This window comes from Nerophis lumbriciformis, linkage group LG05 (genome assembly GCF_033978685.3).
Source record: "Nerophis lumbriciformis linkage group LG05, RoL_Nlum_v2.1, whole genome shotgun sequence".
Lineage (NCBI taxonomy): Eukaryota > Metazoa > Chordata > Actinopteri > Syngnathiformes > Syngnathidae > Nerophis > Nerophis lumbriciformis.
In genome coordinates this window covers 52,832,833-52,844,952 of record NC_084552.2, presented here as the reverse complement: position 1 = coordinate 52,844,952, position 12,120 = coordinate 52,832,833, and the positions used below count along the sequence as shown (strand labels likewise).

Sequence of the window (12,120 nt, the reverse complement as noted above, 5' to 3'; positions counted from 1 at the left end):
GGGTTGTACTTGTATAGCGCTTTTCTAACTTCAAGGTACTCAAAGCGCTTTGACACTACTTCCACATTTACCCATTCACACACACATTCACACACTGATGGAGGGAGCTGCCATGCAAGGCGCTAACCAGCACCCATCAGGAGGAAGGGTGAAGTGTCTTGCTCAGGACACAACGGACATGACGAGGTTGGTACTCGGTGGGGATTGAACCAGGGACCCTCGGGTATATAAGAAATACTTGACTTTCAGTGAATTCTAGCTATATGTACATTTATTTTATTATATATATATATATATATATATATATATATATATATATATATATATATATATATATATATATATATATATATATATATAAAAGAAATACTTGAATTTCAGTGTTCATTTATTTACACATATACACACACATAACACTCATCTACTCATTGTTGAGTTAAGGGTTGAATTGTCCATCCTTGTTCTATTCTCTGTCACTATTTTTCTAACCATGCTGAACACCCTTTCGCAGGTACCCAGAAAGGTTTCGAGTACCACCAAAAAAACTGAATCTCTGAAGACAGTATAAAAATCTGTGTTAAAGGTGTACAAATACTGTTTGTATAATAAGCATGTTATTTTTTTTTACAAATGAGGGTTAAGAGTTCAGTACTAAAAAAAAAAAAGAAAATAATGTGGCTTAAGTACAGTTTTTTATTTGAGCTGCTGCATTTTTTGGTTGGGTTGTTTATTTATTTTGAGTAACTTCTATACATTTCTAAAAGGGGAGGAATGTAATAGTGATCTATGTTTGTCTGTTGCCATCTCCTGGTGAATGTTGGCTATAGCGTACTGGGGTTACTTTTTGGCTGGCCAACGATTTACGTGGTGTTGCGCACCTGACGTCACTCAGGTCCGCATGGATCTGGAGGGGGCGTGGCTTCCAGCTCCGCCTGAATTTCAGGAGAAAATTTGTCCCGGGAGATTTTCGGGAGAGGCGCTGAATTTCGGGAGGGTTGGCAAGAATGAGTACAGTACATATTTCGTACAATTGACCACTAAATGGTAACACCCGAATAAGTTTTTCAACTTGTTTAAGTTGGGGTCCACGTAAATCAATTTATAGTACAAATATATACTATCATCATAATAAAGTCATCACACAAGTTAATCATCAGAGTATATACATTGAATTATTTACATTATTTACAATCCGGGCGGGGGGGGGGGGGGGGGTTAGGTTTGGTTGATTGATATCAGCACCTCAGTCATCAACAATTGCATCATCTGAGAAATGGACAATGACACAGTGTCGGTCTGACTTGGTAGGATATGTACAGCGAGCAGTGAACATAGTGAGCTCAGAAAGCATAAGAACAAGTATATACATTTGATTATTTACAATCCAGGGAGGTGGCTCCCTGGAGCATTTTTAAAAAAGGATTGAAATATGGAAAAAGATGGGGGAAACATGTTTTTTTTGTTTTAGCATGTTTGTTTTTTTTAGGACAGACATAACACACATTTTCCCAATTGTTAGAAATGTTTAATATGTTTGTGAGAGTATGATGAGATGTATTTGGTGAACATCAAGGGACAAGTGGTGGAAAATGGAAAAATTGAAATGTTGGCGGTTCTTGAACTCACTATAGTGTGGACTGTGATGCAACATGTTTGTTTACATGTAAAATCTTCCACTCCTTCTTTGTCTCATTTTGTCCACCAAAAGTTTTATACTGTGTGTGAATGCTCAAAGGTGCACGTTGTTGATGTTATTGACTTGTTGGAGTGCTAATCAGGCATATTTTAATCAATGCTAACATGCTATTTGGCTAGCTGTATGTAAATATTGCATCATTATGCCTCATTTGTAGGTATATTTGAAGTCATTTAATTTCCTTTGCTTTCATCCTTTTTGTATATAATTTAGTTTTGCATGTCTCATGACACATTATCTGCTTGTAGTATTGACTGCGTTTCAGATAGTTGTTTGTGTGCCATGTTGTTCCAGACCACAGCAAACATTACCTAGCTTGCCAAATATTGTAATAAATCTATTAAAAGAAGACAGCTGGCCGTTTCCTTTAACTTGGACACACACATCTATAACTTTGGCCATTAAAAGCCAGTAATTTCCAGGAGTTATCTCACTTTCTGAGGAGCCTCTGATTTACTAACGGTTTCTAATGTTGTAAAAATGTGTAGAATAAATGTTAAATTTCAACGTTTCTGTCAACGAATATTAGCTATAATAGTCATTTTGATAGTAAGCTATTATAGCTAATATAGACACTTACGTCATGTGTTGCCTTCATTATAAGACTTATATACGGCTTTTAATTTTTTGCGGCTCCAGACAGATTTGTTTTTTGTATTTTTGGTCCAATATGGCTCTTTCAACATTTTGGGTTGCCGACCCCTGACCTAATTTAACTGGTGGTGACTTTTCAATGTGTCACGATCCGTTGCCCGGATCGTGTTTTCGTCTGTTAGTTTTGACTACCTCAGTTCTGTTTTCTGCACCCCTGGGTTTGTGTTTCAGTTACCATGGGTGCTGATTGGGTTCAGCTGCCTCTGATTAGTGTCCGTGCAGATAGGAAAATCTTTATTTGCATAAATCATGTAGGAATAAACAGGAAAAAACAAAAGTGTGCCGTGTGTGTTCGTACGGGTTTGCATGGAAGCAGGTAGAAAATGTCGTCACTGTTGCGCAATGCAAACAACAAAGCCAGCCAGTGCGTGGCGAGCAACGTGAATAAATAGCTCTCTGATTAGTGCCTGGCAGCAGGTGAGCATCCCGGACACTAATCAGAGAGCTGTTTAATCACGTTGCTCGCCACACACTGGCTGGCTTCCTTGTTTGCATTGCGCAACAGTGACAACATTTTCTACCTGCTTCCATGCAAACCCGTACGCTAAGTATTGTTCTATTACTTTTGATTCCTGTTTGTATGCAAGCTTCCACGCTAAGCTTTTCATTTGGCACACTTTAGTTTTTTCCTGTTTTTTCCTGCATGATTTATGCAAATAAATCATTTCCTACCTGCACGCTGTGTCCGGAGTTCATGCTGCACCCCTGCGCTAAAATATGACCCAGTCGTCAAAGAAATCCCGGACACTAATCAGAGGCAGCTGAACCCAATCAGCACCCATAGTAACTGAAACACAAACCCAGGGGTGCAGAAAACAGAACTGAGGTAGTCAAAACTCACAGACGGGCAACGGATCATAACAGAATGATTCTGTTTACCTGTGTTTTGGATTTTTTTTAAGCATTTGAATGATTGTAGCATTCATCAATGTTTTGCTAGCTGTTTCCCAAGCTAGGATCATAGCTAATCCCGTCACATTTTCGAGAAGTCTTGTATTTGCTCTTGGGCATTTGTTCATTGCGAAGACTTGAGCTAACTACCAACTTTTTAACATTACATTTGTTCTGACGCTTTTTGTTAAAGTTAAAGTTAAAGTACCACTGAGAACTAGGTGTGGTGAAATTATCCTCTGCATTTGACCCATCCCCTTTTTCCACCCACTGGGAGGTGAGGGGAGCAGTGAGCGGCAGCGGTGGACGTGCTCAGGAATCATTGAAAACATTGTGGCATTTGCTCACGTTTTCCAAACTTGGATTTGTTCTACTCTTGCAAACTTGTTAAACGGCTCATTTGTGTGATGGCAGCATTCGTCAATATTTTCTTAGCTATTTTTCTTGTCACTGAAGGCATCAAAACTACGAATGAACACATGTGGAATTATATACTTAACAAAAAAAGGTGAAATAACTGAAAACACGTTTCATATTCTAGTTTCTTCAAAATAGCCACCCTTTGCTCTGATTACTGCTTTGCACACGCTTGGCATTCTCTCGATGAGCTTCAAGCACACCTGTGAAGTGAAAACCATTTCAGCTTGAAGCTCTATATATATATATATATATATATATATATATATATATATATATATATATATATATATATATATATATATATATATATAGGGATGATGTTTGATAAGAAATTATCGAGTTCGAGCCTATTATCGAATCCTTTTATCGAACCGATTCCTTATCAATTCTCTTATCGAGTCCAGATAGGTTGTTGTATATGGAAAAAACACACAATATTTGGTTTAACAAAAGCTCACTTTTATTATATAAGAAATAAATAAAATCTAATAAATAAACACATATTGACTGTTACCCCCCTAAAAAAATAAAATAAAATAAATAAATATTGACTGTTGTTACCCAAAGTATATTAAGTGGGATTTTTCAGAAAAATAAATATATACAGTAACACAAAAACAACCTGTCTCTGTGCTCACTATAGGTGTATAAATAATAATATAGTGTTAAATAAAATCAGTTCCTTGGGCACAAAACTGAAAATAATACAGCTCTCCAAAATGTGCACTTCTGCTGCTATTTGACATAACTGTTTGTTATGATGCTTTGACATTTTTGAACTTTATTTCTTTATTGAAAGAAAATTCTATGAAGAGAAAAGTTGTTTGCAAATGTGGTTACAATGCTAAAAAATGAATAGTTAAAGCTAAAAAAAAGAAATACACTTTATTGAGTTAACATTATTTCTTTATAGGGGGAAAGATGTGATGTTATGAGCTAGGCTAGGGAATAAAACAACTACACTACCCAGCATGCAAGGGGAGTGACGAGCATGCGCGGTAGCCCCGAAAAGTGTTGTTGCATGTCGCCACGCCGGCAGCTAAGAATGAGGTTATGAGCACGCTGTGAAAGTAAACATCAAGAACTCAGCCAATATGCCTCGTCTGCATTATTTATAATTAGACAGACAACACATATACAGTGTTATTTTGTTTTGTTTACAAGGAAATAAAAACAAAAGTTAAAAAAGGTAGATGTCATATATGTATGTGCTGCGGTTGCTTTAAGAACGTTGCGACAGCTGCCGTAAAGGAGGTGCGTTGCTAGCCTGGTTGGTCGTAAAAGTGTTGGTCATGTGTTTGTACCCTGCTCAAATCTCTCAGTAAAGTTATTCATTGGATTATACCTTTTTGTTTTGAACTTCATTACACCTTGGAGCGCTTTTTTCCGGTCCATTGTTTTTCCTGCTTTCCCTATCTGCGCCTAATGACTGAGCTACGTGACGTCATTTCTTGTGATGTCTCACGGGGCATTTCTGGTCGGGACGGGATTCGTTCCGAGAGATTCGAATAAAGAACCAACTGTTTTTCTTTACTATAGTGGTCTCGATAACGGGTACCGGTTCTCAAAAAGAGATTCGAGTCCGAGGACTCGGTTCTTTTCTTTTCGAACAATTGGGAAAAGCGGTTTCGAGTATCATCCCTATATATCATACTTGCCAATCCTCCCGGATTTTCCGGGAGACTCCCGAAATTCAGCGCCTCTCCCGAAAACCTCCCGGGACAAATTTTCTCCCGAAAATCTCCCGAAATTCAGGCAGAGCTGGAGGCCACGCCTCCTCCAGCTCCATGCAGACCTGAGTGACGTGTTGACAGCCTGTTCACACGTCCGCTTTACCACAATATAAACAGCTAATGATGGAGGGCGAGTTCTTGGTTTCTTATGTGGGTTTATTGTTAGGCAGTTTCATTAACGTCCTCCCAGCGCGGTAACAACCTACAACAACAGCAGTCAAGTTTCCGTCTACCGTAAAGCAGTTCGTCTGCCGTAAACAGCAATGTTGTGACACTTTTAAACAGGACAATACTGCCATCTACTGTACATGCATATGTGACCCACCCATAATGTGTCACATTTTTGTGTTGATTTATTTATTTTATTTTGTGGTTTGAATTCGTTTTTGGAGCTGTCATTACACATTTATCAGTATTCACATTGGTCAGTAGGGGGGAGTAGGGCGTTTTTTCCCAATTGAATGCTATCACCTGCAGACCGGAAGTGTCTTGTCATTCTGATGAGCGCGACCAGTCTGTGAACAATTGAAACGTCCTGTGTGCTTTTTCCTCCTGTATAACAGGTTAGTTTTGGTGAATCAACTCACTGAATAATATCCATGTGATCTTTATAAGTTTAAGTACACATTCTGATGGTGGAGCCTAACTCTAAAGTGTTTGTGAGTTGTAGTTTGCATTTGTGAATGAATCCAGTGCACAGCTGCATTAATCAATACAAAAAGGCGACGTGAGTGCGCAATGTTTATATAGGAACTTCTGATCCTAATTCAGACTCCCAAATTAGAGCTCCCGTTTTCTTATTGATTTTATAATGTATATTTGTATAATGTGTGTGTTCTGAAATAGTGACAGAGAATAGAATAAGGATGGACAATTCAACCCTTAACTCAACAATGAGTAGATGAGTGTTATGTGTGTGTATATGTGTAAATAAATGAACACTGAAATTCAAGTATTTATTTTATTTATATATATATATATATATATATATATATATATACTAAAATATATATATAAATAGCTAGAATTCACTGAAAGTCAAGTATTTCTTATATATATATATCTTTATCACGCCCCCAACTACGCCCCCCACCCCCCACCTCCCGAAATCGGAGGTCTCAAGGTTGGCAAGTATGCTATATATATATATATATATATACAGTATATATATATATATATACAGATTTGTTTAACACAATGCGCCCCCCGAGTTAAAAAGTTTGGGGACCCCTGCTCTATATAATTGGTATAGTTTCGGAAGTGAGAAAGTCGTATCGGAACACCTCTAATGGTGCCAATGATGCTCTAATTTGACAGTCTGTGACCATCGTGAGGCTAATGTTAGTCAAGGTAATCCAGCAGCGTAATCCAATCACGTTTAATCCCCTGTCAAAGTTGTTTTGAAGTCGTTTTAAATTCTACCATTTCGAGTTTTTCCGACTTTAAAGCATTCATTTTTGGAGCATGTGTTTTGTTTGCTGTGTTTAATTGTCGCCAAAGTGCCAAAAGCGTGGTAATTATTCTCAGCAGTGACTCTTGCAGATTGCACCATTAATATCTCATTCTCTCTCGCGCGGCGCCGTCACCTCGCTGAAGCCCATTAAGGAGAGCGGCGGAATAACAAAAAAAACGCAGTCGGAGGGTCTTCCATTTTTAAACGCCCCCGGAGGGGGAGGCGTGTCATGCGGCGTTCTTGCCGCGTCACGACGACGAGGATGACTTTTGAGTGGCTTCCCCCTGCTGGAGCCGGCGGCGAGCAGCTGGTGGCTGTCGGCAGACGTCCACGCTGGCCGCCTCCTCTAACGTCCCAGCTGGACGTGCTTGAGCGTGGATCGGAAAGGCTGCCATCACACTCCTGCATCGTTTGGCGTTCATTTATTTTTTTCAATAATATCTTCCCCTCTCACCACGATGCACAAAACTTCTCACTTTCCTCCCTTCTTTCCCGCCCCCTCAAACACTAATTGGCAGACGTGATGTCGTAATCCCAACACGGGATTACGGCGAGCACATAATCACGCAGAGTGTCAACATCTGCATGGAATCATGCCATAATCTCGGCGGACTATTTTCAGACCTTTTTCCTCGACAAGATTAAGCGTTTGAAATCCTCGAGCTGTTCCTACAAATGAAACGCAACTGCAACAGGAACAGGAGACCTCTGCCAAGGCCTGCAACGCTAATTTGGAATAATTACAACACCCCTGCGTATGTCTGACGTTAGTTAAAATTCATGCATGATTCACAGAGGATTTATGGAAACATTTTTCTAACTTTGAACAAAAAACAACAACCTGCTGCACCAACATGTAATATATATATATAAAGGTTTATTTGAAATAGGGACAGATACAGAAACATAGATATCTGAAACAGTTATCCAATGTATGCATCATAATGTTTGTAGCCAAAGCTAATTTAATTGTGCCCAACAACAACAACAGCACAGATCCAACATCATTAAAATAGGAAAATAAAAAGAATAAGGCAAAAATGAGTCGATAATAATGATAATAGTAATAATACAGACAAAGTGCAAACTAGATAAAAGCCAATAATAATAGTAATAATAATAATAACACAGACAAAGTGCAGACTAGATAAAAAACAATTAGCAAAAATTTGTAAAAACTAAACATGGGAACACGATTGTTGCTCAACTAGCCACAATTGTGTTTGTTTTTTGAAAGTGAAAGTAGTTTTTGCCTGGCCCCTGCACATAATCAGCAGTAAGTTTTGCATAACACGCATAACACATAAATACACAATTACGTAAACGAATACAGGCAAATAATAAAAAATTGCTACTTTTTTTCTATACAGTCGTCCCTCGTTTATCCTCGGTTAGGTCTCTAGTAGGGTTGTACGGTATACAGGTATTAGTATAGTATATAGAGATGAATCATTTTCGGTACAATACCGCATCTGAAAAGTACCGTTTTTTTTCGGCATCACAACATCTTTCATTTAAAAAAAATTTATATTATGTTTATAAACTCAGGAAATATGTCCCTGGAAACATGAGGACTTTGAATATGACCAATGTATGATCCTGTAACTACTTGGTATCGGATTGATACCCAAATTTGTGGTATCATCCAAAACTAATGCAGAGGTGGGTAATAACGCGCTACATTTACTCCGTTACATCTACTTGAGTAACTTTTGGGATAAATTGTACTTCTAAGAGTAGTTTTAATGTAACATACTTTTACTTTTACTTAAGTATATTTATAGAGAAGGAACGCTACTTTTACTCCGCTACTTTTATCTACATTCAGCTCGCTACTCGCTACTAATTTTTATCGATCTGTTAATGCACGCTTTGTTTGTTTTGGTCTGTCAGACAGACTTTCAAAGTGCCTGCCTTACTGGTGACGTTTCACTTCGTTCCACCAATCAGATGCAGTCACTGGTGACGTTGGACCAATCAAACAGAGCCAGGTGGTCACATGACCTGACTTAAACAAGTTGAAAAACTTATTGGGGTGTTACCATTTAGTGGTCAATTGTACGGAATATGTACTGTACTGTGCAATCTACTAATAAAAGTTCCAATCAATCAATCAAAAGTGTGAAGGAAAAAAGATACTTGTTTTATTTCAACCGTACCGTCAAAAGCCTCAAGACTGACCGCACATGAGGACGTTCCTGTCTTCACAATAAAAGTGCCGCGCCATCGCGCCTGCGCTTTCAAAACAAGAGTCTCCGAAAGCCAGCGCAAACAAGCTAGCAAGCTACGGAGTTTGACGCCAATATATTTCTTGTAAAGTGTATAAAAACGAATATGGAAGCTGGACAAATAGGATGCCAAAAACCCACCACTTTCATGTGGTATTAGACAGAAAGGAGGAACTTTTCTTCTCCTCCATTTGAAAACGTGGACGTTATCATCACGACTGTCTGATTACAATCAACGCAAGTCATCAGAATCAGGTAATACACCAACTTATATTCTAGTCTTCATTAAAGAAAGGAATCTATATGTTAAACATGCATGTATATTCATTAAAACACCTTTAACATGTAAACAAAAACAGCAAAATAAATACTTATAAATTATATACTGTATATATCAATGTATATGTATGTATGTATATATATATATATATATATATATATATATATATATATATATATATATATATATATATATATATATATATATATATATATGATATGAGTGTGTATGTTACTCATCAGTTACTCAGTACTTGAGTAGTTTTTTCACAACATACTTTTTACTTTTACTCAAGTAAATATTTGGGTGACTACTCCTTACTTTTACTTGAGTAATAAATATCTAAAGTAACAGTACTCTTACTTGAGTACAATTTCTGGCTACTCTACCCACCTCTGAACTAATGTAAAGCATTCAAACAACAGAAGAACAAGTGATTACCGTATTTTTCGGAGTATAAGGCGCACCGGAGTATAAGTCGCACCGGCCGAAAATGCATAATAAAGAAGGAAAAAAACATATATAAGTCGCAGTGGAGTATAAGTCGCATTTTTGAGGGAAATTTATTTGATAAAACCCAACACCAAGAATAGACATTTGAAAGGCAATTAAAAATAAATAAAGAATAGTGAACAACAGGCTGAATAAGTGTACGTTATATGACGCTTAAATAACCAACTGAGAACGTGCCTGGTATGTTAACGTAACATATTATGGTAAGAGTCATTCAAATAACTATAACATATAGAACATGCTATACGTTTACCAAACAATCTGTCACTCTTAATCGCTAAATCCCATGAAATCTTATACGTCTCTTACGTGAATGAGCTAAATAATATTATTTGATATTTTACGGTAATGTGTTAATAATTTCACACATAAGTCGCTCCTGAGTATAAGTCGCACCCCCGGCCAAACTATGAAAAAAACTGCGACTTATGGTCCGAAAAATACGGTATTACATTTTAACAGAAGTGTAGATAAAACATGTTAAAAGAGAAAGTAAGCAGATATTAACAGTAAATGAACAAGTAGATTAATAATTCATTTTCTAACACTTGTCCTAAATAATGTAGACAAAATAATAGAATGGAAAATGACACAATATGTTACTGCATATGTCAGCAGACTAACTTAGTAGCTTTTGTTTGCTTACTTACTAATAAAAGACAAGTTGTCTTGTATGTTCACTATTTTATTTAAGGACAAACTTGCAATAAGAAACATATGTTTAATGTACCGTAAGATTTTTTTGTTAAAATAAAGCAAATAATGCAATTTTTTGTGGTCCCCTTTTTTTTTTAGAAAAGTACCGAAAAGTACCGAAAAGTATCAAAATAATTTTGGTACCGGTACCAAAATATTGGTATCGGGACAACACTAGTCTTTAGTGGCTGACACTACTGTAGTATTGATATTTTTAGGTCTTTTTACCAATTTTGTGTTGAAAAAGCTTAAATTAAGGCCAAAAGAATAATGTAGAATGACCTAAAAAAAACAAAAAAACATCTGAAGTGAAGCCGCAGTATTTGAAGTGTGATGTGGTGAGAAAAAACTATATATTTTTGTATTGTTTATATGGGATGCTAAAAAAAAAAAAAATATTTATTTGAAAATAATTACTTTTGTCAAAATTTGGTTGTTTTATCCACAACTACACCAATAAGTGATCTGACAAAATACATTTATAAGTAATTCAATCAAAAAAAGAATAAAGCATTGAATAATATTTTCTTATTGCAAATCATTTTAAATGAATTGGAAATAATTGAGACTGAATTACACTTTAAATATTGATATGCAGTTTTCCACAAATTAATTGTTGACATTGTGTGAAATGTTTGACAAATCAGGTTGTGGTTACACAACATGCCCACAATGACCAAACTTATTACAGAGTCCTACTTTTCCATATGTATATATTTTTTTTTTCAGATGTTATGGTTAAAATAAATTGGAAATAATTGAGACTGAAATATACATTAATTATTGGTATGTAATTTCCCACAAATTATATAGAAAATAAATTACATGTTACAAATCTGGTTATGATTTTATTTATTTTTTGAACATGCATACAATCACAATATTCCCATTTTCACAATAAAACATGCTCGAAAAGGAGTGGAAAGAACTAGATCTTATTTAATCCGTCCCCTTTTTTATTTTTTTTGCATTTGCTAATACATTTGTCTGTCCAGCTTACGTGCACAAATAAATAAATAACTAAATAGATAGATAAAGTTATAATTTTTTAGATAATGTTCAATATATTTATCCTGAATTTTCTTCTTTGTCTTTATATATATTTTTTTATTTCGTAAAATTTCATTTTTAAGTATTTTGCGCCAAATGTATTGGCTTAAATGAGGTTAGATTTTTGCATAAAAATCTATTAATACGTGAACAAAAACAGCAATAAATGTACAATTGGATAAATACACAAATAAAATAATAATGGTGGTAAAACTACAAAATAAAAGATTATGCTCTACTGATAAATGACATGACATAAAATAAGCATGATCATAACAAGGCGGCGCCTAATGTTTGTGTACCTAATAAAGTGGCCAATAATCTCCACTGGACCGTATTTTTTTATGCAGCAGCAAGCTTTCCCATTCCACCTTTGAAACCTCGCTACCGATGCCCGCCTTCACGCGGCGGCCATTTTCGGGAGGGATAATAACGCTCACAAATCACCCGGCGTCCATGAAATTGGTGCCCCTTCATCTCCAAACAATGGAGACGCCTTATGAGGG

At 36.3% G+C, this 12,120-nt stretch overlaps 1 protein-coding gene across 1 annotated transcript in view; it reads right to left on the bottom strand.

Annotated features, from left to right (window-relative positions):
- chrm2a (cholinergic receptor, muscarinic 2a) overlaps positions 1-12,120 on the bottom strand; it is a 135,829-nt gene that overhangs the window by 83,943 nt on the left and 39,766 nt on the right. The window lies entirely within an intron of this gene.